Raw genomic sequence first — 16,881 nt, forward strand, 5'->3', positions numbered from 1 at the left:
GCCTTTTTTTGTTTTATTTTTTTCCCTAACTTTATTAAATGGGTACAACTCATTTATGCTACCCCCGTCTGCCAATGTTTGTGTTAGGCCCCTTCACATGTCTGTGCTTCTGGTACATGTGGCATCCATTTTTTTCACTGATACCACATGTACCTGTTATAATCTATGGTGTTCTTCACATGTCCGTGTTTTCACATGGACCGTGTGTCTGTAACCACATTTCCAATTTTTTCCGGCAGCACAGATCACAAGGGCCAAAACAAGTCAATTGGTCCATAAAAAACACATCCATGTGCTGTGCGTGTTTAACATTGCATAGTATAGGAAAAGCTTTGCAATAACTTTATTTATTTAGTCATCCATGAATAAAACAGATGACACACGGATACTCCACCATATGGATGGAAAAAATGGACAGTGTCACATATTTGTGTATTACACAGGCATGTGAAGGGGCCTTAATGACATTCCATCTGGCACCTTCCTGCTGCATATGGAGGACCTAGCAGGGCTGCCCACAATCACTTGACCTCTTTGCAATTGCAAATGAGGCTTTAACGATTCCCCTTTGAAGTACAAGGAATTGAATTGCCCAGTAAAAAAGACTTTACACGCTGCGACATTGCTAGCATTTGCTAGCGATGTCGAGCGCAATTGCACCCGCCCCCGTCGCACGGCCGATATGTGGTGATCGCTGCCGTAGCGAACATTATCACTACGGCAGCGTCACACGCACATACCTGGTCAGCGACATCGCTGTGACCAGCGAACCGCCTCCTTTCTAAGGGGGCGGTTCGTTTAGCGTCACAGCGACGTCACAGCAGCGTCACTGAACCACCGCCCAATAGAAAAGGAGGTGAGGAGATGAGCGGCCGGAACATCCTGCCCACCTCCTTCCTTCCTCCTTTTCCGGTGGACGCAGGTAAGAAGATGTTTGTCGTTCCAGCGGCGTCACACATAGCGATGTGTGCTGCCGCAGGAACGACAAACAACATCGTTACTGCAGCAGTAACGATAATTGTGAATAGGGGGTGATGTCACTGATCAGCGATTTTGAACGTTTTTGCAACGATTCAAAATCGCTCATAGGTGTCACACACAACGACATTGCTAAAGCGGCCGGATAGGCGTCACAAATTCCGTGACTCCAACGAGATTGCTTTAGCGATATCGTAGCGTGTAAAGCCACCCTTAGTTGGGCTTTATGCAGATGACTTGGTATTATCTGTGAGTGATCCACAGCAATCGCTGCCCATTGCCGTAGAGGTCATTTTTTTTTAATTGATAAAGTTTGAGGGCATGTCAGGCCTTTATGTTAAATGGCAGAAATCAGCCAATTCTTCCCATTCTTATCTATCTAGTTCCTCCTGCTTTCTATCCTCCAGACACATTCAAAATCTTAGTAATTGATATGAATAGAGATTATGTTTTGTTTCAGGAGAATAATTTAACCTTATTTATGAACCTAGTTAAATCCAAATTTAATAAGCGAGTCAAAATGCTGCTTTCTATGGTGGGTCTTATTAACCTAATAAAGATGGTTCTACATCCTAAATGTTTAATGTTTTACAACATGCGCCAACTATGAGTCTCAAAGAGCATTAAGCCATTGTTTCAATCTTGCCCTATGCCCGTGGGTAATTTTTTTCTAACTGCCAGGATGGCGAGTAGTGGTTTACTGAGCTTCCTGCAGCGACCAACCTATACAAACAATAATAATCTCCTACCCATTCAAAAATTGGCGCTACAGATTTGGCAAGGTTCTAAAAAGCTACTACAGAATTCCATTATCCCTGACATTCCTCTTTGGCACAATTGGACCCTCCCGTATTAGCGGTTACAGATCCTCACTTGTGGATTTCCTGGAGATTTATGTGTTTAGGTTATAGGTATGTTAATAATTTTCTTTTCTCCCTTTCACAGCCCCTGGAGACCTTTGGTACTCCTCACTCATACATGTTTAGGTACTTTCCACTGAGACATATATTCAGTGCACAGTTCACTACTTCTACATCTTTTTTCTCATATCCTCTTAAGGGTACTTTACACGCTGCAATATCGGTACCAATATCGCTAGCGAGCGTACCTGCCCCCGTCGGTTGTGGGTCATGGGAAAATCGCTGCCCGTGGCGCACAACATCGCTAACACCCATCACACTACTTACCTGCCCGGCGACGTTGCTGTGACCGGCGAACAGCCTCCTTTCTAAGGGGGCGGTTCGTTTGGCGTCATAGCAACGTCACTAAAAGGCCTCCCAATAGTAAAGGAGGGGCAGAGATGAGCGGGCCAAACATCCCGCCCACCTCCTTCCTTCCTCATTGCCGGCGGGACGCAGGTACGGTGAGTTTCCTTGTTCCTGCGGTGTCACACATAGCGATGTGTGCTGCCACAGGAACGACAAACAACCTCGCTACTCACCTGTCAACGATTTTTCGTGTTTGAGCGACCTCTCCAATACCAACGATTTTTACCTCTTTTGCGATTGTTTTAGGTCGCTCAGAGGTGTTACATGCTGCGATGTCGCTAACGACGCCGGATGTGCGTCACAAACACCGTGACCCCGACGATATATCGTTAGCGATGTCGCAGTGTGTAAAGCACCCTTTATTCGTAATCTTAAATCCCAGGGCCCTAGAGGGCCGATTACAGCTATCTATACACGTCCTCTATTAGCCAAGGTTGATTACCCCTAGATGCTAGTAAAGGATAGGTGGAGTTAACTAATTCCATCCTTGCAGCAGAGGACTAGCATGATGTGGTCTATTCACATCTTACAGTCTCCCCACTGGTCAATTAAAGGCTGACCCAACTTTATCAAACCTACCAGACCCCTTTTGTCTGCACAGGATGGGCAGCTCACTCTCTACTGATTGCCATCTTTGCCATTTTTCTAATACTTTCTTTTCTTTTTTTTTGGGCGCACTCGGTGCTCAGCCCAGTGCAAGCCACCTGCATCTTTGAAAAGCTTGCACCGTGGTAACAACAGTGTAAATAGATGTAGTTTGCACCCAACAAAAAAAAGTAAAAATGGAAAAACTCCACCCACCCCCATGAATGTGCTCTGTTTATGGCTGGCTGCATGTGGGCGGAGACCTGAACTGACCAATTAGTGACTTCCATTGGGGTACCAAACCACACAATTATTGTCCGGCTGAACCTGCCGAACCAAACATCCACGGGTCCGCTCATCTCTAATCTGGAGAACTATACTACATTTCTAATTGGAAGTATTTGCTAATATTATTATTACACCTACTACCTATTGGGACAGGATCTTGTAGATGGGAATAACCCTTTAAGTTCAGCCAATTGGTTCAGCCCTTCACAATATTCCCAGTTACTTATTTGGCCCTTTGGTAAAATTAATTGCCCTCCTGCTGGTCTATAGCCATTTTTTTTTAGATTCTTATTTCTTGTGGTGTTATATTGAGATATGTCATCTCTCCGCTAGCTATAACTTATAATTATTATGTTTACATTACTTTATATACAATTGGTTCCGCTACTAGCCACACTGAAACCAGTACCCTATTATACCTGCATATACCAGTGCTTGGTTTCTTTCTCTACACCACGTCATGCTTTTATGTATGCTTTTATTATACTTTTATTATGAATCTTTATACTGATAAAGTATTTGTTATTTTTGGATGAAATTTAATAAGGGTTTATGTTGTCTTTTTTGTATCTATGATTATTTATGACCCTAAATTATCCAATGACTTCATTAGTTCTGTCATGTCTCCACCAGAGTCCGCTCCTGCGACTTCTGCTTTGATCACCAGGCGCCACCGTGTTTCTGCCGTGGATAGTGCTGGTGATAGATAGACAGATTCCTTAATAACAGGGTCGGTACCGCAGGACTGGCGCATAGCAAATGTGGTGCCAATATTCAAAAAGGGGACAAAAACTGAGCCGGGAAATTATAGGCCGGTAAGTTTAACCTCTACGGTTGGTAAAATCCTTGAGGGTTTCTTGAGAGATGCTATACTGGAGTATCTCAAGAAAAATAACCTTATGACAGAGTATCAACATGGGTTTATGAGGGATCGATCCTGTCAAACTAATTTGATCAGCTTCTATGAAGAGGTAAGTTCAAGCATGGACCAGGGAAATGCAGTGGATGTTGTGTATATGGACTTTTCAAAAGCTTTTGATACGGTGCCACACAAAAGGTTGGTACATAAAATGAGAATAATGGGGATAGGGGAAAATATGTGTAACTGGGTTAAAAACTGGCTCAGTGATAGGAAACAAAGGGTGGTTATTAATGGTACGTACTCGGACTGGGTCTCAGTTCATAGTGGGGTACCACAGGGGTCAGTATTGGGCCCGCTTCTTTTCAACATATTTATAAATGACCTTGTTGGGGGCATTCGGAGTAGAATTTCAATATTTGCAGATGATACTAAACTCTGCAGGGTAATCAATACAGAGGAGGATAATTTTATATTACAGGGAGATTTATGTAAATTGGAGGATTGGGCTGAGAAGTGGCAATTGACGTTTAATGTAGATAAATGTAAGGTCATGCACTTGGGTAGAGGAAATAACATTTATGATTATGTACTTAATTGTAGAACACTGGGTAAAACAGACACAGAAAAAGACTTGGGTGTATGGGTGGATGGTAAACTTCACTTTAGTGGACAGTGTCAGGCAGCTGCTGCCAGGGCTAATAAAATAATGGGATGTATTAAAAGAGGTATAAGTGTTCATGAAAAAAATATAGTTCTACCTCTGTACAAGTCACTAGTGCGACCGCACTTAGAATACTGTGTACAATTCTGGTCACTGATATATAAGAAGGACATAGCTGAACTGGAGAGGGTGCAGAGAAGAGCCACCAAGATTATTAGAGGAATGGGTGGGCTGCAATACCAAGACAGATTATTAAACTTGGGGTTATTTAGTCTGGAAAAACGAAGGCTTAGGGGAAATCTAATCACAATGTATAAATATATGAGGGGACAGTACAGAGACCTTTCCAAAGATCTATTTACACCTAGGCCTGCGACTGGAACACGGGGGCATCCGCTACGTCTTGAGGAAAGAAGGTTTAATCATAATCACAGACGAGGATTCTTTACTGTACGAGCAGTGAGACTATGGAACTCTCTGCCGCATGATGTTGTAATGAGTGATTCACTACTAACATTTAAGCAGAGCCTGGATGCCATTCTTGAAAAATTTAATATTACCAGTTATGTATATTAGATTTTATGACAGGGTATTGATCCAGGGAACTAGTCTGATTGCCGGATGTGGAGTCAGGAAGGAAATTTTTTCCCCATTGGAACTTGTTTGCCACATTGGGGTTTTTTTGCCTTCCTCTGGATCAACATGTTAGGCTACGGGTTGAACTAGATGGATTTAGAGTCTCCCTTCAACCTTAAAAACTATGATACTATGATACTATGATAGGGGAGCAGTCAGTGCCAGTGGCTCTGGTGAACGCAGGCTCCGCTCATCCAGTAAGCTGGGTGTCACTAGGACCTGCAGTACCACTGGCTGACTGTGGTGGCGTGTGCCTTCCAGCTGAGGTTACCACCTTTCAGCCAGGGCCAATGGCAAGGCACCACACCCTTCTTATTGATTCTCCAGTCAGCTGGTTGCTGCCAGATATAGTCTTGTGGTATTACTGCTGTGTCTCTGGCTCACACCCTGCGCTTACTATTGATCCCTGCCTGGTCTCTGACAATGCTCCTACCTGGCGTTTTTGTACTTTGCTGCCATCTCCAGTTTGACCTTAGCCTGATTTCCTGACTACTCTCTTGCCTGCCAATTTTGTCCCTTTTATACCTCCTGGTTTTGATCCTGCCTGACAACTACTCTTCTCTGGATTGCAGCCTTCCATAGGCAGTGACCTCCTGGACCCTTTAGTAATTCCAGATCCCTGTACAGGGGTTAAAGTGTTTCGGGGCCCTCGGGATCCTGCTGAGTGGGCGGTTTGCCTCTAGTCTGTCCTTGACAGCCATCCTGAGTCTGTGGTTCCTGGCAGACGTCACAAGTTCACTGTGTGTGAAGGGAGGCTGGCTGACGGCTTACTTCAATAACTAAAGCAGCCCCCTTCTGTGTCTATGGATCAGCTATGCTAAGCCAGCACCTTTTTATCCCCTTCCATAGCCAATTCCTAAAATGGAGCTTCTATATAGTTTCTTAAATGAAGCAGTAGTGAGGCTAATGCATCTCAGATGTTACTCATAGACTTTTGCGATGAAGTTGGCTTTGACGCCATGGCCTCCTTGGATGGCAACTTAGGTTTTCAGCTCAGTCTGTGCATGGGATTTTGACCATTGCTTTCAAAAAATAAACATAAACCCCGAAACACCGTGTCTGCAAATTGGGATTCTGATCTGGCTTATATATCCTGAGTCATATTGCAAAGGATTGTCAAAAATCCACTTGTGACTTTTAGGATCGCTACTTCCAATAGGTGGCGCTGTGCTAGAGTTTGTCTCCTTTACTGGAGAGACAATTTGAAAAAATAAACAGCAAGTGACAGTTTGTATTTTTTTTTGTTTTTTCCTCTTTTTGTTTTTACATTATTGTTTTTCATCATTTAAGTAAGAAACTACTTTACAACATTTCACCTGTAACATATAACATTCTAAAACGTTGAATACCTTTGTAAAATATATTTGAGATCCAACACTCACTTGTTTTGACGTAAAAAAACAAGTCATCATTAAACTGAGAACATCCTGGAGCAAGATCCTGGATCCACAGACAGAAACCTGCCATCAGTCTTCAGGCTATGATGAAGAAGTTGTTCCTTGATGCTTACAGCTTTATTGATCGATGTCTAAGTTCTTGATTTCTTGCCAAAAAGTAATTGCTGGTTCTCAAACAATATAAAATTGTTTGTTCATTATGTCCAGGCCATTTTCTCCTTCAGTATAGTACACAGATAAATGCAGTTACCAGTATGCTGAGCGACCATATCCCACAACTTTGTAAATACATGTACAAAAAATGCCTTCTCTATAGTTTAGGCAAAATTCAGAAAAGTGCTAACTAACCTGGCCACAGATTAAAAAAAATCCCTTTATATAAAATAGTTTGTATTATACAAATACTGGGGGAGAGTTATCTTTATTTCATTTATTTAATAATACTTTCGTATGTAAGTGGGTATGGAGACCTTCCAGTGATCATGGTGGGAGACTTTAATGCATATCTGTGACGCCCTGGGCAAGCCAGGGGTCACAGGTCATAACACCACCACACCCTACACCCCAGTTAGGAACATCAAGGCTAACCTAAAATCCTTGTTGCCTTCCTCCAGGGGCTGATGTCCACACCAGGGGGTGGGCCAGGCGGTTGGCTCTGCCCACCGAGGAGTTCACAGCCCTGAAGGCGGGAGAACCAGGCAGATGAGTTTAGAGGAGTGAAGTAGAAGGAAGTGGTAAAGGAGGACAGTGAGTGTAGTGACAGAAAAGGAACAGTTAAGAAAGCCTGAAGCTGGTCTGGGTGTGTGCCCCGGACTGAGACAGCAAGGTCAGCAGACGGCGGTGACTGTCTGCAGGGGTGACTGCTTCGAGGTTGCTGGAAGGACCGCGGACGGGTGGTGGCCCGGCGGTACCGGAGCGGTATACGAAGAGCAGTCCGCACCAGTGGCAGGGGCCTTTTCGGATCCCGGCAAGGCTAGGAGTCGCCGTGAATTTGCCAAATCCGTTAGTGAAGGGGACCTCTGGGTCTCCCAACAAGCAAGTCCCGATTGAAGGCAACAGTCCAACCGTTACAGAGAGACACCACCACCGCCAGGGCACTAGTTTCTCAGGGCCAGCGTCTGCGGGCAAAGTAGGGCTCCTCCGGCCCATATCCAAGCCGGGGAGCGGGTTACCGGTGGGAACCCATCGAAACCATCATCATCTTAGGTGCAGGAAAAGGGACCGTCACCGTCACCTACTGGGGAAAAGCAAGTGCAGCCGTCCGTGGGAACCGTCTTTTCCAGCCGTGTGTTTTACCGAGAACTGTGTCATCGTCTCAGGCTGAGTGAGTACCACAGTGCCGTGCGGCACAGCGCTGCCCCCGCGTCCCTGCACCCCACCAAGCCCTGCATCACCCACCTCATCTCTGGGCCCCGGGACAACCAACCCCCCTACCCACGGAGGGGAGGACTAACATCTAGCTGCTCCATACCATCACTCCCGGGATTCGCATACAGAGCAGCGGTGGTGTCAACAAATCACCACAACCGTGGGTGGCGTCACAGACAATAAACTATCCCAAATCCCAATCCCCTTTCACTCACGGGTAGAGATGAGCGAACCGGTCCCGGTTCGGCTCGAGGTCGGTTCGCCGAACGGAGGTCCCGTTCGAGTTCGGCTCGTCGAACGTTCGCCGAACCGAACTCGAACTGCATAGAAAACAATGGCAGGCAATCACAAACACATAAAAACACCTAGAAAACACCCTCAAAGGTGTCCAAAAGGTGACAAACAACTCACAACACAAACACATGGGAAAGTGACAAGGACAAATTGTCATGTGAAAACAAAACAGCGTTACGAGGAAAAAGAGGACGAGACACAGATATAGGCATGGCACGCCCTTCTAAAATCATGTAAAACACCGCAAGGTGACTCCAAGCAGAGTCTCCCTTTTTTCCAAAAATTGGGCCCCACAGACACCACTTCAGTGGCAGCAGTTGTGCCCCAGTTGTACACTTCACAGCTAGATTTGCATCAAGCACATTCAAAAATACGCCATAATTAACCGTCCCCAGGATGACTCTGGAGTAGGTAGATAAAGTCTTTGCTGAACCATGACTTGTTCATCTTGGCTCTTTTTAAAAACAATGTAAGCAAGGGTTACTCCAAGCGGAGTCTCCCTTTTTTCCAAAAATTGGGCCCCACACACACCCACCCCTTCAGTGGCAGCAGTTGTGCCCCAGTTGTACAATTCACAGCTAGATTTGCATCAAGCACATTCAAAAATACGCCATAATTACCCGTCCCCAGAATGACACCAGGGTAGGTAGCAAAGTCTTTCATGATCCCAGCTCTGTTCATCTTGGCTCCTTTTAAAAAACACAGCAAGCAAGGGTTACTCCAAGCGGAGTCTCCCTTTTTTCAAAAAATTGGGCCCCACACACACCCACCCCTTCAGTGGCAGCAGTTGTGCCCCAGTTGTACAATTCACAGCTAGATTTGCATCAAGCACATTCAAAAATACGCCATAATTAACCGTCCCCAGGATGACACCAGGGTAGGTAGCAAAGTCTTTCATGATCCCAGCTCTGTTCATCTTGGCTTCTTTTAAAAAACAATGTAAGCAAGGGTTACTCCAAGCGGAGTCTCCCTTTTTTCCAAAAATTGGGCCCCACACACACCCACCCCTTCAGTGGCAGCAGTTGTGCCCCAGTTGTACACTTCACAGCTAGATTTCCATCAAGCACATTCAAAAATACGCCATAATTAACCGTCCCCAGGATGACTCTGGAGTAGCTAGATAAAGTCTTTGCTGAACCATGACTTGTTCATCTTGGCTCTTTTTAAAAACAATGTAAGCAAGGGTTACTCCAAGCGGAGTCTCCCTTTTTTCCAAAAATTGGGCCCCACACACACCCACCCCTTCAGTGGCAGCAGTTGTGCCCCAGTTGTACACTTCACAGCTAGATTTGCATCAAGCACATTCAAAAATACGCCATAATTAACCGTCCCCAGGATGACTCTGGAGTAGGTAGATAAAGTCTTTGCTGAACCATGACTTGTTCATCTTGGCTCTTTTTAAAAACAATGTAAGCAAGGGTTACTCCAAGCGGAGTCTCCCTTTTTTCCAAAAATTGGGCCCCACACACACCCACCCCTTCAGTGGCAGCAGTTGTGCCCCAGTTGTACAATTCACAGCTAGATTTGCATCAAGCACATTCAAAAATACGCCATAATTAACCGTCCCCAGAATGACACCAGGGTAGGTAGCAAAGTCTTTCATGATCCCAGCTCTGTTCATCTTGGCTTCTTTTAAAAAACAATGTAAGCAAGGGTTACTCCAAGCGGAGTCTCCCTTTTTTCCAAAAATTGGGCCCCACACACACCCACCCCTTCAGTGGCAGCAGTTGTGCCCCAGTTGTACACTTCACAGCTAGATTTGCATCAAGCACATTCAAAAATACGCCATAATTAACCGTCCCCAGGATGACTCTGGAGTAGGTAGATAAAGTCTTTGCTGAACCATGACTTGTTCATCTTGGCTCTTTTTAAAAACAATGTAAGCAAGGGTTACTCCAAGCGGAGTCTCCCTTTTTTCCAAAAATTGGGCCCCACACACACCCACCCCTTCAGTGGCAGCAGTTGTACCCCAGTTGTACACTTCACAGCTAGATTTGCATCAAGCACATTCAAAAATACGCCATAATTAACCGTCCCCAGGATGACACCAGGGTAGGTAGCAAAGTCTTTCATGATCCCAGCTCTGTTCATCTTGGCTCCTTTTAAAAAACACAGCAAGCAAGGGTTACTCCAAGCGGAGTCTCCCTTTTTTCAAAAAATTGGGCCCCACACACACCCACCCCTTCAGTGGCAGCAGTTGTGCCCTAGTTGCAAACAGGATGTTTTGATTTGCATCAAGCACATTCCAAATCCACAAGCATTTACTCTCCCCAGGATGACACAGGGGTAGTAAATTCCTTGTGGATCCATGACTTGTTCATTTTGATGAACTTCAGTCTGTCCACATTGTCACTGGACAGACGCGTGCGCTTATCTGTCAGCACACACCCAGCAGCACTGAAGACACGTTCAGAGACAACGCTGGCAGCTGGACACGACAAAATCTCCAAGGCGTAACTGGAGAGCTCTGGCCATTTTTCTAGATTTGAAGCCCAAAAGGAGCAAGGCTCCATTTGCAAAGTCATGGCATCGATGTTCATTTGGAGATACTCCTGTATCATCCTCTCCAGCCGTTGACTATGTGTCAGACTTGTTGTCTCTGGTGGCCTTGCAAAAGAGGGTCTAAAAAAATTATGAAAAGATTCCATAAAATTGCTGTTACCAGCACCAGATACGGTCCTACTGGTACGGGTAGACTGTTGAAGATGACGAGACCGTCCCATGTTTGGCAAGTTACAACTGGGAGAATCACTCCCTGCACCTGTACGGTTGTTTGGTGGAAAAGCCGAGCTAAGATCGAGTAACAGCTTCTGCTGATACTCCTGCATACGTGCGTCCCTTTCTATGGCTGGAATTATGTCACAAAATTTGGACTTGTACCGGGGATCTAATAGTGTGGCAAGCCAGTAGTCATCATCACTTCTAATTTTGACAATACGAGGGTCATGTTGGAGGTAGTGCAACAAGAAGGCACTCATGTGTCTTGCGCAGCCATGCGGACCAAGTCCACGCTGTGTTTGTGGCATAGAGGTGCTAACCGTTCTTTCTTCCTCTGACATCTCCCCCCAACCTCTTTCAACTGAAATTTGACCAAGGTCTCCCTCATCTGCTGAGTCTTCCATGTCCATGGACAGTTCGTCCTCCATTTCTTCATGTTCTCCTGCACCTTCCTCAACATTTAGCCTGCTACTATGCGCCCTTGTTGATCCCTGTCCCCCATGGTCCCATGCCTGGCGCCTTGGTGATGATGAACGTCTGGACCTTGGTGATGTTGTTGTGTCTTGCGCATATGAATCCTCCTGTAGTTCATCCCCTTCCTGTTGTCCCACCCCCTTACTCCGAATAGTGTTTAGCGTGTGCTCCAGCATGTAAATGACTGGAATCTTCATGCTGATAATGGCATTGTCAGCGCTAAACATATTCGTCGCCATGTCGAAACTGTGCAGAAGGGTGCATAGGTCCTTGATCTGAGACCACTCCATCAGGGTGATCTGACCCACCTCTGCATCTCGTTGTCCCAGGCTATACGTCATGACGTATTGCACCAGGGCTCGGCGGTGCTGCCACAGTCGCTGTAACATGTGGAGAGTTGAATTCCAGCGTGTCGCCACATCGCATTTCAGGCGATGAACCGGCAGGCCGAAAGACTTCTGGAGCGATGCAAGTCGCTCAGCTGCGGCGCTTGAACGGCGGAAGTGAGCAGACAGTTTTCGTGCCCTGTTCAGAAGGCCATCTAGGCCGGGATAGTGTGTTAAAAATTGCTGGACGACAAGGTTCAACACGTGAGCCATACAAGGTACGTGTGTCACCTTGCCCAGGCGAAGGGCCGCACCCAGGTTTGCAGCATTGTCGCACACTGCCTTACCAGGCTGCAGGTTGAGTGGAGACAACCATTTATTGAACTCGGACCGCAGAGCTGACCACAACTCCTCAGCTGTGTGACTCTTATTCCCAAGACATGTCAAGCTAAAGACCGCCTGATGCCGTTGCGCTCTGCTGCCAGCATAGTAATGAGGGGTGCGTGATTCCTTCTGCGCAGTGAGAACGCTGGTGGCCTGACCAGGCAGGCTTGGGGCGGAGGTGGAGGACCCAGATGAGGTGGAGGATGCAGAAGCAGTGGCGGAACTTGGACAGACAGAGGATTGCCACACAAGTCGTGGGGACGGCAAGACTTGTGCAGCAGACCCTTCACCATCTATCACCATGGTTACCCAGTGCCCAGTCAGCGACATGTAACGTCCCTGTCCATGCTTACTGGTCCAAGTATCGGTGGTGAAATGCACCCGTTCACACACAGAGTTTCTCAAGGAAGCGGTGATGTTGTGTGCGACATGCTGGTGTAGCGCGGGCACACCTTTCTTAGAGAAGTAGTGGCGACTAGGCATCTGGAACTGGGGCACAGTGACAGACATAAGGTCTCTAAAATCCTGTGTGTCCACTAGGCGGAAAGGCAGCATTTCGGTAGCCAACAGCTTACAGAGGGATAGAGTCAACCTCTTAGCTTTGTCATGGGTCGCAGGAAGTGGCCTTTTATTTGACCACATCTGAGGGACAGAGATCTGGCTGCTGTGTGTAGACGGTGTTGAGTAGGGTGCCCCTGGAAAAATGCAGGTTTGTGAGGAAAGTGCAGGCGGAGACATGATGTTGCCTTCATCCAACGTTGGTGCTATCGATGTCTGAGAGAGCTGTACACACTCACTTGTTTCCCTTCCAAACCAACTGACGACCTACCAAGCAAACTGCCTGTTGCGGTTACAGTGGTGGAAGTTGTGGGTGGAAAAACAGGTGTGACAGCTGTCCCCACAGTCCTAGAAGATGACGAGCGCGCGGATGCACTGGAAGGGGCAGGCGGTGGATGATTCGCTCCGCTAGGCCGCATTGCAGCACGGTGAGCTTCCCACCGGGCCATATGATATTTATTCATGTGACGATTCATGGAAGAAGTTGTCAAACTGCTGAGGTTTTGACCTCTACTAAGAGAACCATGACAAATTTTACAGATCACATAATTGGGGCGATCTTTTTCTATGTCAAAAAAGGACCAGGCTAGGCAAGGCTTAGAGGCCATGCGACCTGTTGATCCACCCCGAATAATGCTCAGAGGCAGAGTGGTGGCTGAGGATGCAGTTGTAGACGTGCTACCAGGACTCCGACTGTGTCCAGAAAGGCGCAAGGTAACTTCGTCATCAGTTGCATCCTCCTCCACCACCTCTGTTGACCTCCTCGAGTGCCTGACTGTGGGTTGACAGTAGGTGGGATCTAGAACTTCATCATCAATTGTTGTGTTTGCACTCCCCTCCCGCTCAGACCGAGCCTCTTCTTGCCCTGACCGAATATTTAAGTTGTCATCCCAATCGGGTATCTGCGTCTCATCTTCATCAGTATGTTCCTCATTGTCTATAACCACAGGTGTTACAGTTTGTGACAAAGGGTCAACATTATGCTCAGAAACTTGGTCCTCACGGCCTGAATCAGAGTCACAAAGGTTCTGGGCATCACTGCAGACCATTTCCTGTTCTGTACTCACTGTAGCTTGGGAGCAGACCTCTGATTCCCAGGCTATAGTGTGACTGAACAGCTCTGCAGACTCAGCCATCTCAGTTCCACCATACTGTGCAGGGCTAATGGAGACTTCAGAGCTGGGAGAAAGCAAGTTTGATTGGGATGACAACTCAGAGGACTGGTGTTTTTTGGATGCAGTACTTGAAGTGGCTGAGAGGGCACTTGTTGGACCACTTGAGATCCATTCAAGCATTTTCCTTTTTTGGCCATCATCTACCTTTGTTCCTGTTGTTCGTGTCCGTAAAAAAGGGAGCACATCGGATTGTCCATGGTAAGTAGTAGACATCTTACTTTTGCTGGTAGATGGTCTATCTTCAGCAGATGATAATGGAGCTTTGCCACCTTCCCCACGGACAAACCCTTTTTTTCCTTTTCCACCACGCCTCTTCCCCTTTCCACCAGCATCTGTCATTTTGCCACTCATGTTGATTGCGACAAGATTGTGCACTGAAAATGTGGTAGTAAAAATTGAGAGGTGTTGTAGATTGCAGCGGTGGTCTAGCTTTATTAACAGCAGAATAATAAAGAATAAATATCCCTGACAATGCAACTACGGCCCTTAAACTGGCAGCATCAATTGCTTGTATAATGGCTTAGTTATAATGAGTTGGAGAGTACAATGCAGGCAGAGGTGCTGCAAATGTCTTTGCACTTGTGTGACTAGACAAAAGTCCAATAGTCACGTTTAGGATGCCACTAGGTACACTGAGTGTTTGCTAGTATAATGGCTTAGTTATAATGAGTTGGAGTGTGCAATGCAGGCAGAGGTGCTGCAAATATCTTTGCACTAGTGGGACTATAGCAAAGTCCAATAGCCACGTTTAGGATGCCACTAGGTACACTGAGTGTTTGCTAGTATAATGGCTTAGTTATAATGAGTTGGAGTGTGCAATGCAGGCAGAGGTGCTGCAAATATCTTTGCACTAGTGGGACTATAGCAAAGTCCAATAGCCACGTTTAGGATGCCACTAGGTACACTGAGTGTTTGCTAGTATAATGGCTTAGTTATAATGAGTTGGAGTGTGCAATGCAGGCAGAGGTGCTGCAAATGTCTTTGCACTAGTGTGACTAGACAAAAGTCCAATAGCCACGTTTAGGATGCCACTAGGTACACTGAGTGTTTGCTAGTATAATGGCTTAGTTATTATGAGTTGGAGTGTGCAATGCAGGCAGAGGTGCTGCAAATGTCTTTGCACTAGTGGGACTAGACAAAAGTCCAATAGCCACGTTTAGGATGCCACTAGGTACACTAAGTGTTTGCTAGTATAATGGCTTAGTTATAATGAGTTGGAGTGTGCAATGCAGGCAGACGTGCTGCAAATATCTTTGCACTAGTGGGACTATAGCAAAGTCCAATAGCCACGTTTAGGATGCCACTAGGTACACTGAGTGTTTGCTAGGATAATTGCTTAGTTATAATGAGTTGGAGTGTGCAGAGGACAGGAGGGTACAGTGGCAGGGTTGTGGGTCTCTGGGTAGAGGAATGGAAGCCTGCCTTTCTATTCCCTCCTAAGGCTGGTTTCACACTACGTTTATTTAACATCCGTCCATAACGTTTTTTTAGCGGAAAAACGGATCCAGTGCAAATGCGTTTTCACTTCAATGCATTTGCAATTGACTCGCGTCCACCTGCGTTCGCATGCGTTTGCGTGCGTTAGACACAGGATACGTACTTTTGCGTTATTTTAACATGTTTCAAAAACGCTACTTGTAGCGTTTTTACCTTTGTCAAAATAACGCATCTCACAGGATCCTTCACATTGCGCCGCGAGCTGCAATGCATTTCAATGAGCGCTGGATCCTGCCTAGCAGAATGCGTTGAGTTGCGTTGTAACAGGATCCTGCTTTTGTACTGAGCATGCCTAGAAAGTACTGAGCATGCCCAGAACCAGTCTCGCGTGATCTGTCTCTCTCTCCTCCTCCCTCCCTCACCCTCTCTATCTCTGTCTTTCCCCCTTCCTCTCCTCCCTCTCTCTCCTACCTGAGAGCTGCGGACACTCGTAACCAAGGTAAATATCGGGTAACCACTTCTCTTAGTTACCCGATGTTTACGTTGGTTACGTGTGCAGGCAGCCCTGCTCCTAGCAGCTGCAGACACTCGTAACCAAGATAAATATCGGGTATCCAAGCCCGATGTTTACCTTGGTTACGAGCGTCTGCAGCTGTCAGAAGCCGGCTCCCAGTCTGGCACGTTTAGTTCCCCTCACTCCCGATCACATGACTCCAATGCCCGCCCCTAAACATCCAGTGACAGGATCCTGCAAAATAACAGATGCGTTAGCATGCGTTTTTTGCTGTAAAAGCAGGATCCGCTTTTGCAGCAAAAAAACGTTCCTGACGCATGTTAAAAAAACGTAGTGTGAAAGCAGCCTAATGGGGAAATGCAGCGACGAAATCCCTGACCTTTGCTACACAGACGCTGTCGCTGTTTTCAGGACCTGTCACCTATGGCTCTGACCCTGCCGGTCCCTTAAAAGGACTGATGGAAAGTGCTATCCCTATGCTGTCCAGCGCTGTGTATGGAGCGCATACAGCAGTATCGGCGATAGGACAAAGGACGGAGCTGCGCCAGTGATGTCTGACACCAAGGACGCAGAAGAGATAATGGCGTCCGGACGGCCAGATACTCGTTTTTATAATGCAGGGACATGTGACATGGACATCCTATCACACATGCCGTTGCTTCTCTGGCTAAAAGTCCACTTAGCTGTGTGTGTCTGGGATTGGCTGACATGCTGTCCCGCCCCACAAGACGCGCGCGCTTAGGGAAGGAAGACAAGGAAAAAAAAAATGGTGATCGCCATTATACAAACAGCAGTGATCTGAAGGCGCTGTTCCCGCACACTATACACTGAAATGTCATAATAGTGTGGGTCACAGAGTGACTTACACTATTACAGCGGAAAGCCAGCTAGGAATTAGCTGGTTTTTTGCTGCTAGAACCGTTCTCGAACGTTTCTAGAACTATCAAGCTTTTGCAAA

At 46.5% G+C, this 16,881-nt stretch overlaps 1 long non-coding RNA gene across 1 annotated transcript in view; it reads left to right on the plus strand.

Moving 5' to 3' along the window:
• The first annotated feature begins 3,769 nt into the window (after nucleotides 1-3,769).
• LOC142295663 (uncharacterized) overlaps nucleotides 3,770-16,881 on the plus strand; it is a 65,452-nt gene continuing 52,340 nt past the window's right edge. The window contains exon 1 of the long non-coding RNA XR_012751512.1: nucleotides 3,770-3,934. This is a non-coding gene — a long non-coding RNA (uncharacterized LOC142295663). The remainder of the gene's footprint in view (nucleotides 3,935-16,881) is intronic.

This window comes from Anomaloglossus baeobatrachus, chromosome 3 (assembly GCF_048569485.1).
Source record: "Anomaloglossus baeobatrachus isolate aAnoBae1 chromosome 3, aAnoBae1.hap1, whole genome shotgun sequence".
In the NCBI taxonomy this organism is placed as follows: Eukaryota; Metazoa; Chordata; class Amphibia; order Anura; family Aromobatidae; genus Anomaloglossus; species Anomaloglossus baeobatrachus.